This window comes from Gopherus evgoodei, chromosome 13 (genome assembly GCF_007399415.2).
Source record: "Gopherus evgoodei ecotype Sinaloan lineage chromosome 13, rGopEvg1_v1.p, whole genome shotgun sequence".
In the NCBI taxonomy this organism is placed as follows: Eukaryota; Metazoa; Chordata; order Testudines; family Testudinidae; genus Gopherus; species Gopherus evgoodei.
In genome coordinates, this window is record NC_044334.1 from 33,224,436 (window position 1) to 33,240,913 (window position 16,478).

Here is a 16,478-nt window from a genome sequence, read left to right on the forward strand (position 1 = left end):
GATGACGTCGGCACCGTCGATCCCGGTCCCGCAAGGGCCGTAGAATCCGGTGCCTGACGGCTCCCCGGCACGCGCCGTGGTTGAGCTCCTGCTCCGGCTGCTTCCATGCCAACCGAAGCCTCTGAGGCACCGACAACATCGGCACCGTCGATTCCAGTCCCACAAGGGCTATCGAATCCGGTGCCCGACGGCTCCCCGGCACGCGCCGTGGTTGAGCGTATTACTCCCGCTGCTTCAGTGCTGACGGCACCGCAGCCAGACAGCTTATCTAGCTCGGTTCGCCCGGCACCGGCACCTACCGAAGCTCTGATGACCTCGGTACCGTGGATCCCGGCCCCACGAGGGCCGTCGAATCCGGTGCCTGACAGCTCCCCAGTACGCTCTGTGGTTGAGCCTGCTGTTCCCTGCACGCCGGAGATGTTACCAACGGCGAGGGCTCTCAGTGCCATGACAGAGTCAGTGCTGCCTGACCCGGGCACCGCCGGTACGAGTAATACAGTCTCTTCAAGGGACTGTCCCCTGTCAGTGCAGCAGAGCGGCACCGTTCATGATCACGGTCCCGCAGACACTCCAAGTCCTGTCGGCATGCCGGACACCACTGGCAGTCCCGGTGCTGTTTTCCTCGATACTGGTCACACTCGCTGCACCGGTCGGTATCCCGTTCGCCGACCCGCTATCGGCACCGTTCCGACATCTGGCACCGGGGCAGGTACCTTGACTCCTGTAGCTCTTCTCCGAGCCTCGAGATCTCGGTCGACCTCCCGACACCGTTCTGGTTGCGGGTCTGGATCTCGTTCCAGGTACCGATACGCCTCCCGATGCCGGTCCCCGGTGCCGAGTTGGGCAAGGTCCGAGTGAGTCAGAGACTCGGCCCGTGCCTTCTTTCGTACCTCCATGGCCGTCCGGACACGCATCCGTGTCATCTCATATGCGCAGATTTTATGCTCAGGACCACGATCCTGATATGATGGCCAGCGGGCGCCAGCCCCGAAGCAGAAAGAGCCTTGGCGAATGCAAGGTGTACTCTGCAGGGGCCCTGCACCTCTGGGTAGCAAAGCAACAAGCCTTGCTTAGCTGCGATAATTATAGCACCTGGGTGGAGGAGTTTCTCCCTCGAACCTCCCACCTGGAGTTCGCTGCCGTCTTGGAGGACGGGGGAAAGAATTTACCCTTTGTTGGTAAAGGCACCTTCGCGGCAGAGACAGCCCCAGACTGCGAAGCCTGCTGGACAATAGGGTCCTAATGCGTCTCAGCATGTATACGCCAGCGACCAAACGCAGGCCTTTATGGCCCCAGCCGCCATACTCTGTGCCTAGCCAGAGGCAGAACTCTGGAGAACGGCAAGGCCAAGGTGGTCGCAGACAAAAGTCAGGCCCCCTAAAAAGCCAAAGTCAAGGTCCCTCGCAATTACCACTGGGACAAAAGACGGACCTTCCAAGGTTCGCCGGAGGGCGGTGTACCAGTCGCAGGACGAGATCCTGATCCCGCTTTCTCCTGGCATGGCCCCAGTTACTTTCAGATCGCTGGGTCCTGCGCACGATGGAGCATAGGTACCACCTTTAAATTGCTCCAGCCCTGTCCCCCTTTAGCGGACGAAAGGGGCTAGGGGTTTTACTCCCGTTATGCCCTAGTCCCCCACTTGAACACAGGTCTCAGACCTCCCTGGTCCTGCATGGACTCAACCGGTTTGGGATAAGGTTGAAGTTCTGCATGGTATCCCTGGGAACCATTATTCCATCCTTGCCTCCTGGGGGCTACTATGCCGCCCTGGATAGGAAGGACGCGTACTTTCGCAATGCCATCTTCCCTCTGCACGGGAGATGCCTCCGCTTTATAGCCAGCGGTGAATACTCCCGGTTTACGGCCATAGTCGCCGCCTACCGTAGCTATGTCGGATATGCGTTTTTCCGTATTGGGACGATTCGCTTATCCGAGGAGACTCTGAGACACAAACCACTCAGCCCGTGGGCATCGTCACGGTCTTATTCACAGCTCAAGGCCTGATGATTACTATAGAGCAATCCACTCTGGTTCCCACGCAGAGGTTTGGCTTCCTAGGGGCGATCTTGGTCTCCTACCTAGCCGGAGCCTGCTTATCACAACTGCGGTTTTAGGCGATGGCAACAATCATCTGAGGTCTGAAGGCTTTCCCAACGACCTCAGCTCGTTCTTGTCTCAGTCTCCTGGGTCCATGGTTGCCCGCAAGTTTGTAACCAAACACGCCAAGCTCCGCCTCCGTCCTCTCCAAGTCCGGCCCACCTCGGCGTACCGCTTGGACAGGGAGCCAATGGTCATGGTAGTCACCGTTCCCTCGAACGCCTTAGGCTCCCTAGAGTGGTGGCTAACTCCCTCCTTGGTGTGGACAGGGATGCGGTTTCATCCGCCCCAGCCCTCACTGCCCCTGACGGCGGACGCATCATCTCTCTGCTCGAGTGCTCATGGTCACCTCCGAGCTTAAGGCCTTCGGTCTTCTAGGGAGCTGGCATTCCTCATTAATGCCCCAAAAATGAGAGTAGTCCGCCTGGCATGCCAGGGGTTCCAGCGGCAGCTGCGAGGCCGTTGTATCTCGGTGTTTACAGCCAACACAATGGCCAGGTGCTTCATAAGTATTCAGGGGGGACATAGTCCTTCCCCCTTTTTTTGTCAGGAGGCCATCCATTTCCGGGTCTTTTGCATGGCCCACTCGATGGAGCTGGCGACGTCCTTTCTCCCAGGCGTTCGGAACGTCTTAACTCTTTGACTCAGCAGGTTTTTCCTGTCTTACGAGTGATCACTCTGCCCCATGTGAGGCGTCCCGCTTTCCGGAAGTGGAGATGGTTCCTCACACAGACCTGTTCGCTCACCGCAAGAGCAGGAAATGCCAGGTGTTCTGCTCCTTCCAAGGTCTCTCCTCGGAATCGATCTTGGACGCATTCCTGATGCCGTGGAACGGCCAACTGCATTATGCCTTCCCACTGTTCCCACTGGTTCGTTACGTCCTGCTCAAACTCCGCAGGGGCAGAGCGTGCATCATCATGATCACTCCAGAGTGGTCCAGGCAGCACTGACATACCACGTTGCTCGGCCTGTCAGCCCAGACCTCATCACTCAGGGCAATGACAGGCTTCGTCACTCGGACCTGCAGCCTCTTCGCCTCACGGTGGCTGCTGCGTACCTGAGTCGGGGTGACAGGCAGCCTTCCACCTGGTCAACGTACCGAGCCAGGTGGAAGCGTTTCCTTTACAGCTGCAGTACGCTCGATCTTGCTCCTGCTGAGGTCTCGATCCCCTCTATTTGGCCTGCCTCTGGCCTTCAGCGGCAGGATCTGGCGGTATCATCGCTGAGGATACTCTCAGCAGCCATCCCTACCTTCCAGCAGGCTAAGATGGACGTTCAGTGTCCCACGCTCTATGGGTTCGAGGTCCCTCAAGGGCTTGGAGCGCTTGCACCCTCGGGTGCGCCGCCCAGCCCCGCCCTGGGACCTCAACCTAGTCTTGGCCAGACGGGTCTCTGAGATCAGAGCTCTTACGAAGGTTCCACAAAGACAAGGTGCAGTTATGACCGCACCTGGCTTTCCTCCCTAAAGTGTTTTGGCCTTTCATGTTACCCACAGCTCAACGCAATGGGCATAACCGTTGCACTCCTTGGACATCTGTGGAGTGCTCGCATTATATTGTGCTGACAGAATCATTGCCTAAGGCGCCCCAGCTCTGCCCCGGTAGCGGGCCAAAGGGAGGGCTTGCTTGTTTTCCTCTCAGAGGATCTCATCTTGGGTGATGGCGGACATCCCCACTTGTTATGATTTGGCTCATAGTTCCCCAAGCCACATCACCGTGCATTCTACCAGGGCTCGGGCTTCATCTGCCGCCTTGCTGGCTCGTGTTTCTACCCACGAGACCTGTCGCGAAGCTCCATTGGTCCTCGGTCCTTACCTTTGCTTCGCAGTATGCCCTGGTTCAGCAGTCAAGAGAGGCTGTAGCCTCTGGCTCGGCAGTTTTATTCTGCCATTTCACTCCGACCCCACCGCCTTTGTAAGGCTTGGGATTCACCTAACTGGAATGGATATGAGCAATCACTCGAAGAAGAAAAGACGGTTACTCACCTTTGTAACTGTTGTTCTTCGAGATGTGTTGCTCATATCCATTCCGCACCCGCCCTCCTTCCCCACTGTCGGAGTAGCCGGCAAGAAGGAACTGAGGAGCGGGTGGGCCGGCAGGAGTATATATGGAGCGCCATGGTGGCGCCACTCTAGGGGGCGACCTGCCGGCCCACTGAGTTGCTAGGGTAAAAGTTTTCCGACGAATGTGCACGCGCGGCGCGTACACCTAACTGGAATGGATATGAGCAACACATCTCGAAGAACAACAGTTACAAAGGTGAGTAACCGTCTTTTCCCAACAAAAATTAAGCCACCTATTTTGGCAGCTCAGTTATCTCTTCTTAAACATGCTTCAGTGCTCCATCCATGGCGTTCACCTTTCGAGGAGGGGAAAGGCCTTATTTGCGCACAGACTGGCTAACCTAGTAAGGAGGGCTTTAAACTAGGTTCGACAGGGACAGGTGAGCAAAGCCCACAGGTAAGTGGGGAACAAGACCTGGGAGATGGGTTGGAAACAGGAGGGAGCACGGGCTATAATGGCAGAGAGAAAGGAGGGTCAGGGCAAAGCTGGGAGGCAAGATCAAACCAGTATCTTAGATGCCTATATACAAATGCAAGAAGTATGGGTAATAAGCAGGAAGAACTGGAAGTGCTAATAAATAAATACAACTATGACATTGTTGGCATTACTGAAACTTGGTGGGATAATACACACGACTGGAATGTTGGTGTGGATGGGTATAGTTTGCTCAGGAAGGATAGACAAGGGAAAAAGGGAGGAGGTATTGCTTATATATTAAAAATGTACACACTTGGACTGAGGTAGAGATGGACATAGGAGATGGGAGAGTTGAGAGTCTCTGGGTTAGGCTAACAGGGGTAAAAAACACGGGTGATGTCGTGCTGGGAGTCTACTACAGGCCACAATCAGGTGGAAGAGGCTTTTTTCAAACAACTAACAAAATCATCCAAAGCCCAAGATTTGGTGGTGATGGGGGACTTCAACTATCCAGATATATGTTGGGAAAATAACACCGCGGGGCACAGACTATCCAATAAGTTCCTGGACTGCATTGCAGACAACTTTTTATTTCAGAAAGTTGAAAAAGCTACTAGGGGGGAAGCTGTTCTAGACTTGATTTTAACAAATAGAGAAGAACTCGTTGAGAATTTGAAAGTAGAAGGAAGCTTGGGTGAAAGTGATCATGAAATAATAGAGTTTACAATTCTAAGGAAGGGTAGGAGGGAGTACAGCAAAATAGAGACAATGGATTTCAGGAAGGCGGATTTTGGTAAGCTCAGAGAGCTGATAGGTAAGGTCCCATGGGAATCAAGACTGAGGGGAAAAACAACTGAGGAGAGTTGGCAGTTTTTCAAAGGGACGCTATTAAGGGCCCAAAAGCAAGCTATTCCGATGGTTAGGAAAGATAGAAAATGTGGCAAAAGACCACCTTGGCTTAACCACGAGATCTTGCGTGACCTACAATATAAAAAGGCGTCATATAAAAAAATGGAAACTAGGTCAGATTACAAAGGATGAATATAGGCAAATAACACAGGAATGCAGAGGCAAGATTAGAAAGGCAAAGGCACAAAATGAGCTCAAACTAGCTATGGGAATAAAAGGAAACAAGAAGACTTTTTATCAATACATTAGAAGCAAGAGGAAGACCAAGGACAGGGTAGGCCCACTGCTCAGTGAGGAGGGGGAAACAGTAACGGGAGACTTGGAAATGGCAGAGATGCTTAATGACTTCTTTGTTTCAGTCTTCACTGAGAAGTCTGAAGGAATGTCTAATATAGTGAATGCTTACAGGAAGAGGGTAGGTTTAGAAGATAAAATAAAAAAAGAGCAAGTAAAAAATCACTTAGAAAAGTTAGATGCCTGCAAGTCACCAGGGCCTGATGAAATGCGTCCTAGATTACTCAAGGAGTTAATAGAGAAGGTATCTGAGCCTCTAGCTATTATCTTTGGGAAATCATGGGAGACGGGGGAGATTCCAGAAGACTGGAAGGGAGCAAATATCGTGCCCATCTATAAAATGGGAAATAAAAAGAACCCAGGAAACTACAGACCAGTTAGTTTAACTTCTGTGCCAGGGAAGATAAAGGAGCAGATAATTAAAGAAATCATCTGCAAACACTTGGAAGGTGGTAAGGTGATAGGGAATAGCCAGCATGGATTTGTAAAGAACAAATCGTGTCAAACTAATCTGATAGCGTTCTTTGATAGGATAACGAGCCTTGTGGATAAGGGAGAAGCGGTGGATGTGATATACCTAGACTTTAGTAAGGCATTTGATACAGTCTCGCATGATATTCTTATAGATAAACTAGGAAAGTACAATTTAGATGGGGCTACTATAAGGTGGGTGCATAACTGGCTGGATAACCGTACTCAGAGAGTAGTTATTAATGGCTCCCAATCCTGCTGGAAAGGTATAACAAGTGGGGTTCCGCAGGGGTCTGTTTTGGGACCGGCTCTGTTCAATATCTTCATCAAGGATTTAGATGTTGGCATAGAAAGTACGCTTATTAAGTTTGCGGACGATACCAAACTGGGAGGGATTGCAACTGCTTTGGAGGACAGGGTCAAAATTCAAAACTATCTGGAGAAATTGGAGAAATGGTCTGAGGTAAACAGGATGAAGTTCAATAAAGATAAATGCAAAGTGCTCCACTTCGGAAGGAACAATCAGTTTCACACATACAGAATGGGAGGAGACTGTCTAGGAAGGAGTATGGCAGAAAGAGATCTAGGGGTCATAGTGGACCACAAGCTTAATATGAGTCAACAGTGTGATACTGTTGCAAAAAAAGCAAATGTGATTCTGGGGTGCATTAACAGGTGTGTTGTAAACAAGACACGAGAAGTCATTCTTCTGCTTTACTCTGCGCTGGTTAGGCCTCAACTGGAGTATTGTGTCCAGTTCTGGGCACCGCATTTCAAGAAAGATGTGGAAAAATTGGAGAGGGTTCAGAGAAGAGCAATGAGAATGATTAAAGGTCTTGAGAACATGACCTATGAAGGAAGGCTGAAGGAATTGGGTTTGTTTAGTTTGGAAAAGAGAAGACTGAGAGGGGACATGATAGCAGTTTTCAGGTATCTAAAAGGGTGTCATCAGGAGGAGGGAGAAAACTTGTTCACCTTAGCCTCCAATGATAGAACAAGAAGCAATGGGCTTAAACTGCAGCAAGGAAGATTTAGGTTGGACATTAGGAAAAAGTTCCTAACTGTCAGGGTAGTTAAACACTGGAATAGATTGCCTAGGGAAGTTGTGGAATCTCCATCTCTGGAGATATTTAAGAGTAGGTTAGATAAATGTCTATTAGGGATGGTCTAGACAGTATTTGGTCTGGCCATGAGGGCAGGGGACTGGACTCGATGACCTCTCGAGGTCCCTTCCAGTCCTAGAGTCTATGAGTCTATCCTGAGCCACTCCACCTGCCTGACAGGTCAACACTTTTATACCCACCTTGTGGCTTATGATCTGTATGAAAGAAAAAAAAAGGCAAAGAGTTAGATTATCTCCTGTCTTCACTGCAATTCATACAATTTGAATGCATCACTCATCTAAAAAATCCTTCCTCACATAATTATAAATCTAAATAAGACAGAATTTAAAGGACTGCGCACACACTCCAGAGGCAACCTGAATCTCAGATTTGGTTGCCAACCAGAAAATATGGTTGTTTATTTAAAAAAAGGCAAAAAGGAGATGCCTAATAAAACTGGAACACATGGGCCGTGGGTGTCAGCTGTGTATCCCTCTCTAAAGTGTGAGCTGCAGATCTGGCCCAGAACCAGTGTTTCAGAGGTGCCTTTGACAAACTGGTATGGTCTGACTTAGAACACCCCAGTAAGGGCACTGGTGTGTCCTAACCCACCTGCCCCCGGCCCACAGGGCACTATGGGGGACATGCACCAGTCAAAGGACGCTGCAGAGGAGGCACGGCCCATAGCCTGGGGGGTGGCGCCGTGCGACGCTGAGGCGTGGGCAGCCAAGGACCAGCACTCTGCTATCCCCAGTGGCATGGGCCGTTCCCGCCACACCACGAGCCGGGGCGCTGGGCAACACGATCTCCCCAGCCCTGCACAGGCTCGCAGCTCCCTGCACAGCTGGGACCAGGCGGGGCACGGCAGCCGCTGTCCACCCAGGGGCCGGCAGCAGGGCCTGAGCCCAGGCCCGCCTACGCGGCATGGCTCGCCCCAATCACCCGCACCTAGCGAGAGAGAGGTGAGAAGAGCCCCCCGCCCCTCCCCAACCACCTGCACCTAGCGAGAGAGGCGAGAAGAGCCCCCGCCCCTCCCCAACCACCTGCACCTAGCGAGAGAGCCCCCTGCCCCTCCCCCAACCACCCGCACCTAGCGAGAGAGCCCCCTGCCCCTCCCCCAACCACCCGCACCTAGCGAGAGAGAGGCGAGAAGAGCCTCCCACCCCTCCCCCAATCACCCGCACCTAGCGAGAGGCGCGAGAAGAGCCTCCCGCCCCTCCCCCAACCACCCGCACCTAGCGAGAGGCGCGAGAAGAGCCTCCCGCCCCTCCCCCAACCACCCGCACCTAGCGAGAGGCGCGAGAAGAGCCTCCCGCCCCTCCCCCAACCACCCGCACCTAGCGGGAGCGCCCCTCCCCCAACCACCCGCTCCTAGCGAGAGGCGCGAGAAGAGCCTCCCGCCCCTCCCCCAACCACCCGCACCTAGCGAGAGACGCGAGAAGAGCCTCCCGCCCCTCCCCCAACCACCCGCCCCTAGGGAGAGACGCGAGAAGAGCCCCCCACCCCTCCCTCTACTCGGCCGGGGCACCTGAATTAAGGGGGAGAAAGCTCCCGGCCCCGAAGCGTCAGCCGTTACCAACCAGGCTTGCGCCGAACCAGCGCGTGGCCTTAATGCGAAGGCGGCTCCTTCGGCTCGGGAGCAGCCAGTAGGAAACTCCTCCCCCCTTGCCACTCTGAGCCCACGGTGAGGCTCTAACTCCCCGCCCACATCGGGCACCATAACGAGGCTGCTCAAGTCACCCCTCCCAGGTGGGGCTAGCCGGGCAGCACAGGGAGGGGCGGGCTGTGAGGGAAGTGCTTGGTCTCTCTGTGCTGGGGTTAGTTAGCGGCAGCGCCCCCTGGGGTTGGGGTTGGGGTTGGAATGGAGCAGGGCATGGTGGGAGCACGGGGTGCGTGGCGGGAGTGTAGCGAAGGGGCCACGGTGGACGCTGGGACAGTGGTGGTGGAGGAATACAATGCAGCCTGCATGGGAGAGCAGTGCATGGTGGGACTGCGCCCTGAATAGGGGCAGGGCATGATGGGAACAGGGCTCAAGGTGAAGCAGCTGGCGGGGGAGCAGTGCACTCGGGGAGTGCAGTTTGAGGGCAAGGGAGCTGTAGCTACTTAGGGTTGCCAATTTTCTAATCACACAAAACCAAACACCCTAGCTCTGCCCTTTCCCTGAGACTCTGCCCCCCTAATTACTACATTCCCCCTCCCTTGGTGGCTTGCTCTTCCCTACCCTCACTCACTTTCAGTGAGCTATGGCAGGGTGTTGGGGTGCGGGAGAGGGTGAGGGCTTTAACTGGGGGTGCAGGCTCCAGGTTGGGGCCAGAAATGATGGGTTTAGGGCATGGGAGGGGGCTCCAGGCTGAGGCTAAGGGATTCAGTATGCAGGAGGGGGCTGCATCTTGAGACAAAGGGTTGGGGTGCAGGGAGCATGAGGGCTCCAACTGGCAGTGCAGGCTCTGGGGTGGGGCCAGGGATGAGGAGGTTGGGGGCAGGAGGGGGCTCTGGGTTTGTGGGCAGTGCTCAGGGCTGGGGGTGGCTCCCAGTAAGTGGCACAGCAGGGCTAAGGCAAGCTGCTTGCCTGCCTACCTGTCCTGGCTCTGTGCTGCACCCGGAAGTAGTCCCCAGAAGGTTCAGTTCTTAGGCCAGTGCCAAGGCCTCTGTGCACTGCTCTCACATGCAGGCACTGCCCCACCAGCTCCATTGGCCAAGGTTCCCGACCAATGGGAGGGTGGAGCTGGTACTTGGAGTGGGGGCAACACACAGAGCCCCAAGGCCCCCCTGTCTAGGAGCTGGACCTGCTGGTCACAGCGCAGTGCCAGGACATGTACGGACTAGCCTGCTTTAGGCCTGCAGCACTGCCAACTGGACTTTTAACAGCCTGGTTGGCAGTGCTCACTGTAGCTGCCAGGGTCCTTTTTTGACTGAGTGTTCCGATCAAAAACCGGATGTCTGGCCCGCTGTATGCTGGGAGCATGGTCAAGTAGGGAGGGCTGCCCCACTTAGACTAAGCTGCCCAGCACACGCTGGGGCCTCTGAAAGATGTCACTTCAGTACTATGACGTGCTTTTGCTCTGAAACATGGCTGTCTAAAAATGGCCTCTCCTTAGCTGGCCTGCTCTCTGTGTGTACTGGCATCAAAGCTGTAACAAAAATGAGAAGGGGAGGATTTGTTGCATTTTATCCTCTTAACTCTGCAGAGCCAACCCACGTATAGGAGGAAGAGCTTGGGTCTATTCTGCATCATCATTGTTATTATTTGTCTTAGCATAGTGCCCAGGAGCCCTAGTCATGGACAAGGATCTGTTGTGCTAGGCACTGTATAGTGACTAATCAAATGCAACATTAACAGAATTAATATATTGCCTCTATATAAATCCATAGTACATCCATATCTTGAGTACTGTATGCAGCTGGATTTGCCCCATCTCAAAAAGATACATTGAAAATGGAAAAGGTACAAAAAAAGGCAACAAAAATGATTAGAGGTATGGAACAACTCCCATATAAGGAGAGATTTATAAGACTGGGACTTTTCAGCTTGGAAAAGAGATGACTCGGGGCAGGGGGGATATGATAGAGGTCTATAAAATCATGACTGATGTGAAGAAAGTAAATAAGGAAATGTTATTTAATCCTTCTGTAAGGCCCTGGACTCACCTCCACAGCACTTCCTGCTGGTGACTTCTGGGAATTAGCTCATTCCAGCTCCAGAGTGCCCTCTGCAGGCCAGTGATCCACCTTACCTGTGGCCATCCCAGGACCCCAGTGCCCCTTTTACCTGGGGTGCTGACCCCTGACAGTAAACCCTCACAGCCTCAGGGTCTCCCTCTCCCAAGGGAACTCCCACCCACTCTCCCCACTTCACCTCAGTGTTTGGCTACTGCCAGTCCCCATCTAGCCCCCCGCTCACTGGGGCAGACTGCAGTGTAAGCCATTCATCATAGGCAAAGGGGATTCAGACTTGCTGCCTCTGCCTACCCATGGGCTGCCCCCTGCAACCCAATACCTGAGGGTCCTTACCAGGCTTCAGCCTGGGGCTTTCCTAGGCTGGAGCTCCCAGGGCCTTTCCCCAGCCCTGCTCCACTCTAGGTTTCCTTCTTGACACCTTGCAGATAGGCCCTTCTCCCTCTACAGGCAGAGGAAGACTGTCTGGGTTGCTGGCTCACAGCCTTTTATAGGGGCCAGCTGGGCCTGACTGGGGCATGGCCCCAGCTGAGCCTACTTTCCTCCAATCTGCCCAGGCTTCTTGCCCTAGCCACAGCCCTCTCATGGGCTGTTTCAAGCCCCACAGGGTAGGAGCAGGAATCACTCTGCTACACCTTCTCATAACACAAGAACTAGGGGTCACCAAATGAAATTAATGGACAGCAGGTTTAAAACAACAAAAGGAATTATTTCTTCACACAACGCAGTCAACCTGTGGAATTCCTTGCCAGGGGATGCTAAAGGTTTTGGAGAACAAAGAGGTCAGGTGGCTTCCTGGCCTGGGAAACAAACTCAGCAGAGAAGGAGGAGCTGGAGGGGGTTTCAGTTTGGAGCTGGCTGGGGATGGGAAGTGAGGGGAAGGAGTGTGGCCAAGTGGGAATTTTCAGTTATATTTTCATGAATAGGGGCAGGGCAAGGACTTACTTGAGTAGGGGTTGCTACCCAGTGGGGACAGAAGGGTCAAAATGCTCCTGCAGGAGACATGCGGTGCTTGGGTCACAGGTGCCTGGAGTGACATGAATAGATTAAGGACAGGCTGAAACCCAGACAGACAATAGGATGCCCCAGGGACCTGTGGCAGATGGAAGATGTAAGCTCAGCGTGAGCTGCAAGACAATGGAAAAGAGCTGACAGCAGGCTAGGATCTAAGCTGGCCTTTGGAGAGAGACACTAGCTGGCACAGCGGACTGACAAAGGGACACAGAGAGAGGAGCTTGGCTAGGTAGCACCCCGACAGCAGCCCCTCTGAATTCTGACCTGTCTTTACCACTGCTTCGCTGTGCTACTATAAGGCCTTCCTGCTGTTGTGTTCCAGGGGATTAATAAGCTCTAACCTCTTTTGAAAAGGCTGCCTGGTGTTACTACAAACACATGCTGAGGTGCAATGATCCCTGCCAAGGGCAAAGTCTGAGCAGAAGTCTATCCTACTTGGATTCCTTGGGCAGAGCTCATGGTGTGAAGCAGGCATGCTGGAGCCCAGAGGCTCAGTCTGAGGTACTGAGGCCACCGGACTTACCTTTGAGGAAGAATGGGAGCTTGTGACCTTCTCTTGGTGTTATCTGGATCAGTAATCTGCTAGGTCACTTCAGTACTTGACTCTGGGAGCCAGCCTTATCCTGCTCTGCTGTGAGAACCCCCACTCCGGGGCCGTTCACGCACAGCCTCTGCCATGTAAGCTGCTCCTTGGATTATGCAACCGAATGGCACTAGCCAATATCTCTGGTCCCAGACACAACCCTAGGATCCTCCGTCTTGCAGTGTCCAGTTATGCCCGCTGGACACTGCAAGCTTATAGGAGTTCATCAATTTAACAAAGAAATTGATGTGTACCAGGCTTGTTCTCCCACGGGGAGTCTCTGACACGTTTCAAATCAAATGCACTGCTTCAAGTAGAATAAACAAACAGATTTATTTACAAAGATAGATTTTAAGTGATTATAAGTCAAAACATAAGTCAGATTTGGTCAAATGAAATAAAAGCAAAATGCATTCTAAACCGATCTTAACACTTTCAATGTCCTCACAAACTTAGATGTGTCTCACCACAGGCTGGCTGGTTGCCCTTTCAGCCAGGCTCTCCTCTTTGATCAGTTCTTCAGTCGCTTGGTGTCTGTAGATGTAGATGTCTGTAGATGTAGTTGGAATAGAGAGGAAGAGCATGGCAAATGTCTCTCCCTTTTATCATGTTTCTTCCCTCTTCACTTTGTTTCCCCGTCCCCTTCAGAGTCAGGTGAGCATTACCTCATCACTGTGCCAAACTGACCAAAGGAAGGGGGGTGACTCACTTGAGAGTCCAACAGGTCCTTTGTTGCTGCCTAGGCCAGTGTCCTCTGTTCCTGTGAGGCTGGGCTGGGTTTGTTCCATACATGGCCTGATGAGGCGTGAACTTCCCCTCTGCTCTTGGGGAGTTTTTGCCTGGGCTTGTTTTAAGCCATGAGGACACATTTTCAGCCTCAAAATTATATACATGAAATTACAACCTATAACAATTACTATAACATTACCATAGCAACAATGCTCAGTATATCATGAGCCTTCTGAAGACATCCAACATGACAAACTTTGCATTAGATACCACACAATCATATTAAAAGAATGAATGTGGGGCTGTAGGGTGTTCCCACAAGGTACAGAACATCACAGTCCCCTTTGGGCCAGGCACACGGAGGGGTTCCCTAGAGCACAGCACATGGTTCCAAGGATCTGACATAGGGGAAGCTAAGTAATCCGCTAAAGGAACAGTGATAGTGTGGACAAGAATCAAATTAGAGGAAACCGCAATACTCTCCCATCCACTTGAGATGCCAGAACAAGATTGCACCGCTCTGCCCAGCCATGGCTGTTTTTACAGCCAGTTTCCTTCCCTGTTTATGTGAGATCTGCCCCCTCAAGAGGAGCCCTGTGATGCTGGTCATTGCTAGAAGAATCCACCCTGGAGACAGGCTAGAGTTTTACCTATAGCTAAAGCAACAGAAGAGTCCAACTAAGTGATTTTTGGCCCAGTTTGCAAGGCCTTACATGCAAGGTAGTGAGTCAAGAGACAAGCTTTCCCCAGCAGAAGTTGGTCCAGTAAGAGAGATCACCTCACCCATCTTCTCTCTAATATCCTAGGACCAACATGGCTACAACACTGCACTCAACTTCATGGCATCTGTTTGGAGAGAGCACAACTTCTGAATGCAATTGGGAGGGGAGGAGCGTGCGCACACAACCCCTGCCATCGGGGAAGAACTAAGGACTCCAGCATGGAAGGGATATGGGGGACTCTGATATGGGGTACACACAGTCCCTGTCACAAGTGGGGCTTTAGGGAGTCGCTAAAGTGCAGGGGAATGAGAGGACGACGCAGAGTGGTAGGGGAAGAAGTGGGAGCACCCAAGGAGTCCCTGCTGTTCACAATGAACTCAGCCTACAGAAGCTGTGATGCATGCAACCCTCTAGTGGTAGCTCTCATGCAAATGGACAGCAGCTTGTGACAAATGCACCTTGTACTGGGGTAGACTATGCTGCATGCAGCCCAGTTAATAGATCCACTGTCTTGTTGCAGGGAAGTGGGAGCAAGGAACACTTTACCTGTAAGAGGCTTTAGCACAGTTTGGACACCATCATCCAAAAGTGAGAGCCTCTGCAGGGTTGCAACTAGCTTCAAAGGAAGAAAGCAAGTCACTGTTAGAGGATATGGGACAATATGTTCAGAAGACTGAAAATACAGGCTAAGCTGGGCCCCTTCAAACAACATTGATTTTACTACAGCCAAATGCAAGGAACAGTCATTTCAGAACAAGGAATGCAGGCCATACCTACCGAATGGGGGACTGGATCCTGGACAGCACTGGCTGAAGAGGATTTACAGGTCTTAGACGAAAAGAAGTAACTTGTGAACTCCCATTGTGATGCTACAGCTGAGAGGACTAATATAATCCATGTCTGTTTAAAAAAAGGGAGTAGTGAGGTAATTTTACCTCTTTAACTAGCCTTGGTGAGACAGATATGGGAATATTGCATCCAGTACAGCCAGCTAGCCTTTTAAAAAAAACTTAAATTAGGGTTGTCAAGCAATTAAAAAAATTAGTCAAACAATAACAGAATATCATTTATTTGAATATTTGTGGATGTTTTCTACATTTTCATATTTATACACAATACAATATGTACAGTGCTCACTATATTTTTTATTACAAATATTTGCACTGTAAAAAACAAAAACAACAGTATTTTTCAATTCACCCAATACAAGTACTGGAGTGCAATCTCTTTCTCATGAAAGTTGAACTTACAAATGTAGAATTATATACCAAAAAAACTGCATTCAAAAATAAAACAATGTAAAACTTTAGAGCTTACAAGTCCACTCAGTCCTACTACTTGTTCAGCCAATCGCTCAGACAAATTTGTTTACATTTGCAGAATATAATGCAATCTGCATCTTGTTTACAATGTCACCTGAAAGCGAGAACAGGCCTTTGCATGGCACTGTTGTTGTAGCCAGCGCCACAAAATATTTACATGCCAGATGTGCTAAAGAGTCATATGTCCCTTGATGCTTCAACCACCATTCCAGAGGACATGCATCCAGGCTGATGATGGGTTCTGCTCAATAATGATCCAAAGCACAGCGGATCGATACATGTTCATTTTCATCATCTGAGTCAGAGTCCAACAGCGGAAGGTTGATTTTCTTTTTTGGTGGTTTGGGTTCTGTAGTTTCCGCATCAGAGTGTTGCTCTTTTCAGACTTTTGAAAGCATGCTCCATACCTCATCCCTCTCAGATTTCTGACGGAACTTCAGATTCTTATATCTTAGGTCGAGTGCTGTAGCTATCTTTAGATATTTCACATTGGTATCTTCTTTGTCTTTTGTCGAATTTGCAGTGAAAGTGTTCTTAAAATGAACAACATGTGCTGGGTCATCATCTGAGACTGCTATAAAATGAAATATACGGCAGAATGCGGGCCAAAAAACAGAGCAGGTGACATACAGTTCTCCCCCAAGGAGTTCAGTCACGAATTTAATTAATACATTATTTTTTTAACGAGTGTCATCAGCATGGAAGCATGTCCTCTGGAACGATGGCCTAAGCATGAAGGGGCATATGAATCTTTAGTGCATCTGGCCTGTAAATATAAAACCATAGAATATTAGGTTGGAAGAGACCTCAGGAGGTCATCTAGTCCAATCCCCTGCTCAAAGCAGGACCAACACCAGTATCTTGTGATGCCAGCTACAACAGTGCCATGCAAATGCCTGTTCTCACTTTCTGGTGACATTGTAAACAAGAAGCAGGCAGCATTATTTTCTGCAAATGTAAACATACTTGTTTGTCTGAGCGATTAGCTGAACAAGCAGTAGGACTGAGTGGACTTGTAGGGTCTAAAGTTTTTCATTGTTTTGTTTTTGAATGCAGTTATGCAACAAAAAACCCATTAC

General features: G+C 51.1%; 1 protein-coding gene and 1 long non-coding RNA gene across 3 annotated transcripts in view; one reads left to right on the forward strand and one right to left on the reverse strand.

Annotated features, from left to right (window-relative positions):
* The window catches only part of LOC115660752, a 33,852-nt gene extending 24,822 nt beyond the window's left edge, over positions 1–9,030 (reverse strand). The window contains exons 1-2 of one of the 2 annotated variants that reach the window (XR_004002911.1): positions 8,935–9,030; positions 7,555–7,569 (exon numbers count right to left, since the gene is read on the reverse strand). This is a non-coding gene — a long non-coding RNA (uncharacterized LOC115660752). Of the gene's footprint in view, positions 1–7,554; positions 7,570–8,882 lie in introns of both variants that reach the window. The other variant, XR_004002912.1, reaches the window with a different exon arrangement.
* The window catches only part of LOC115660743 (zinc finger protein 883-like), a 573,128-nt gene that overhangs the window by 362,426 nt on the left and 194,224 nt on the right, over positions 1–16,478 (forward strand). The gene's annotated exons all lie outside the window — the stretch shown is intronic.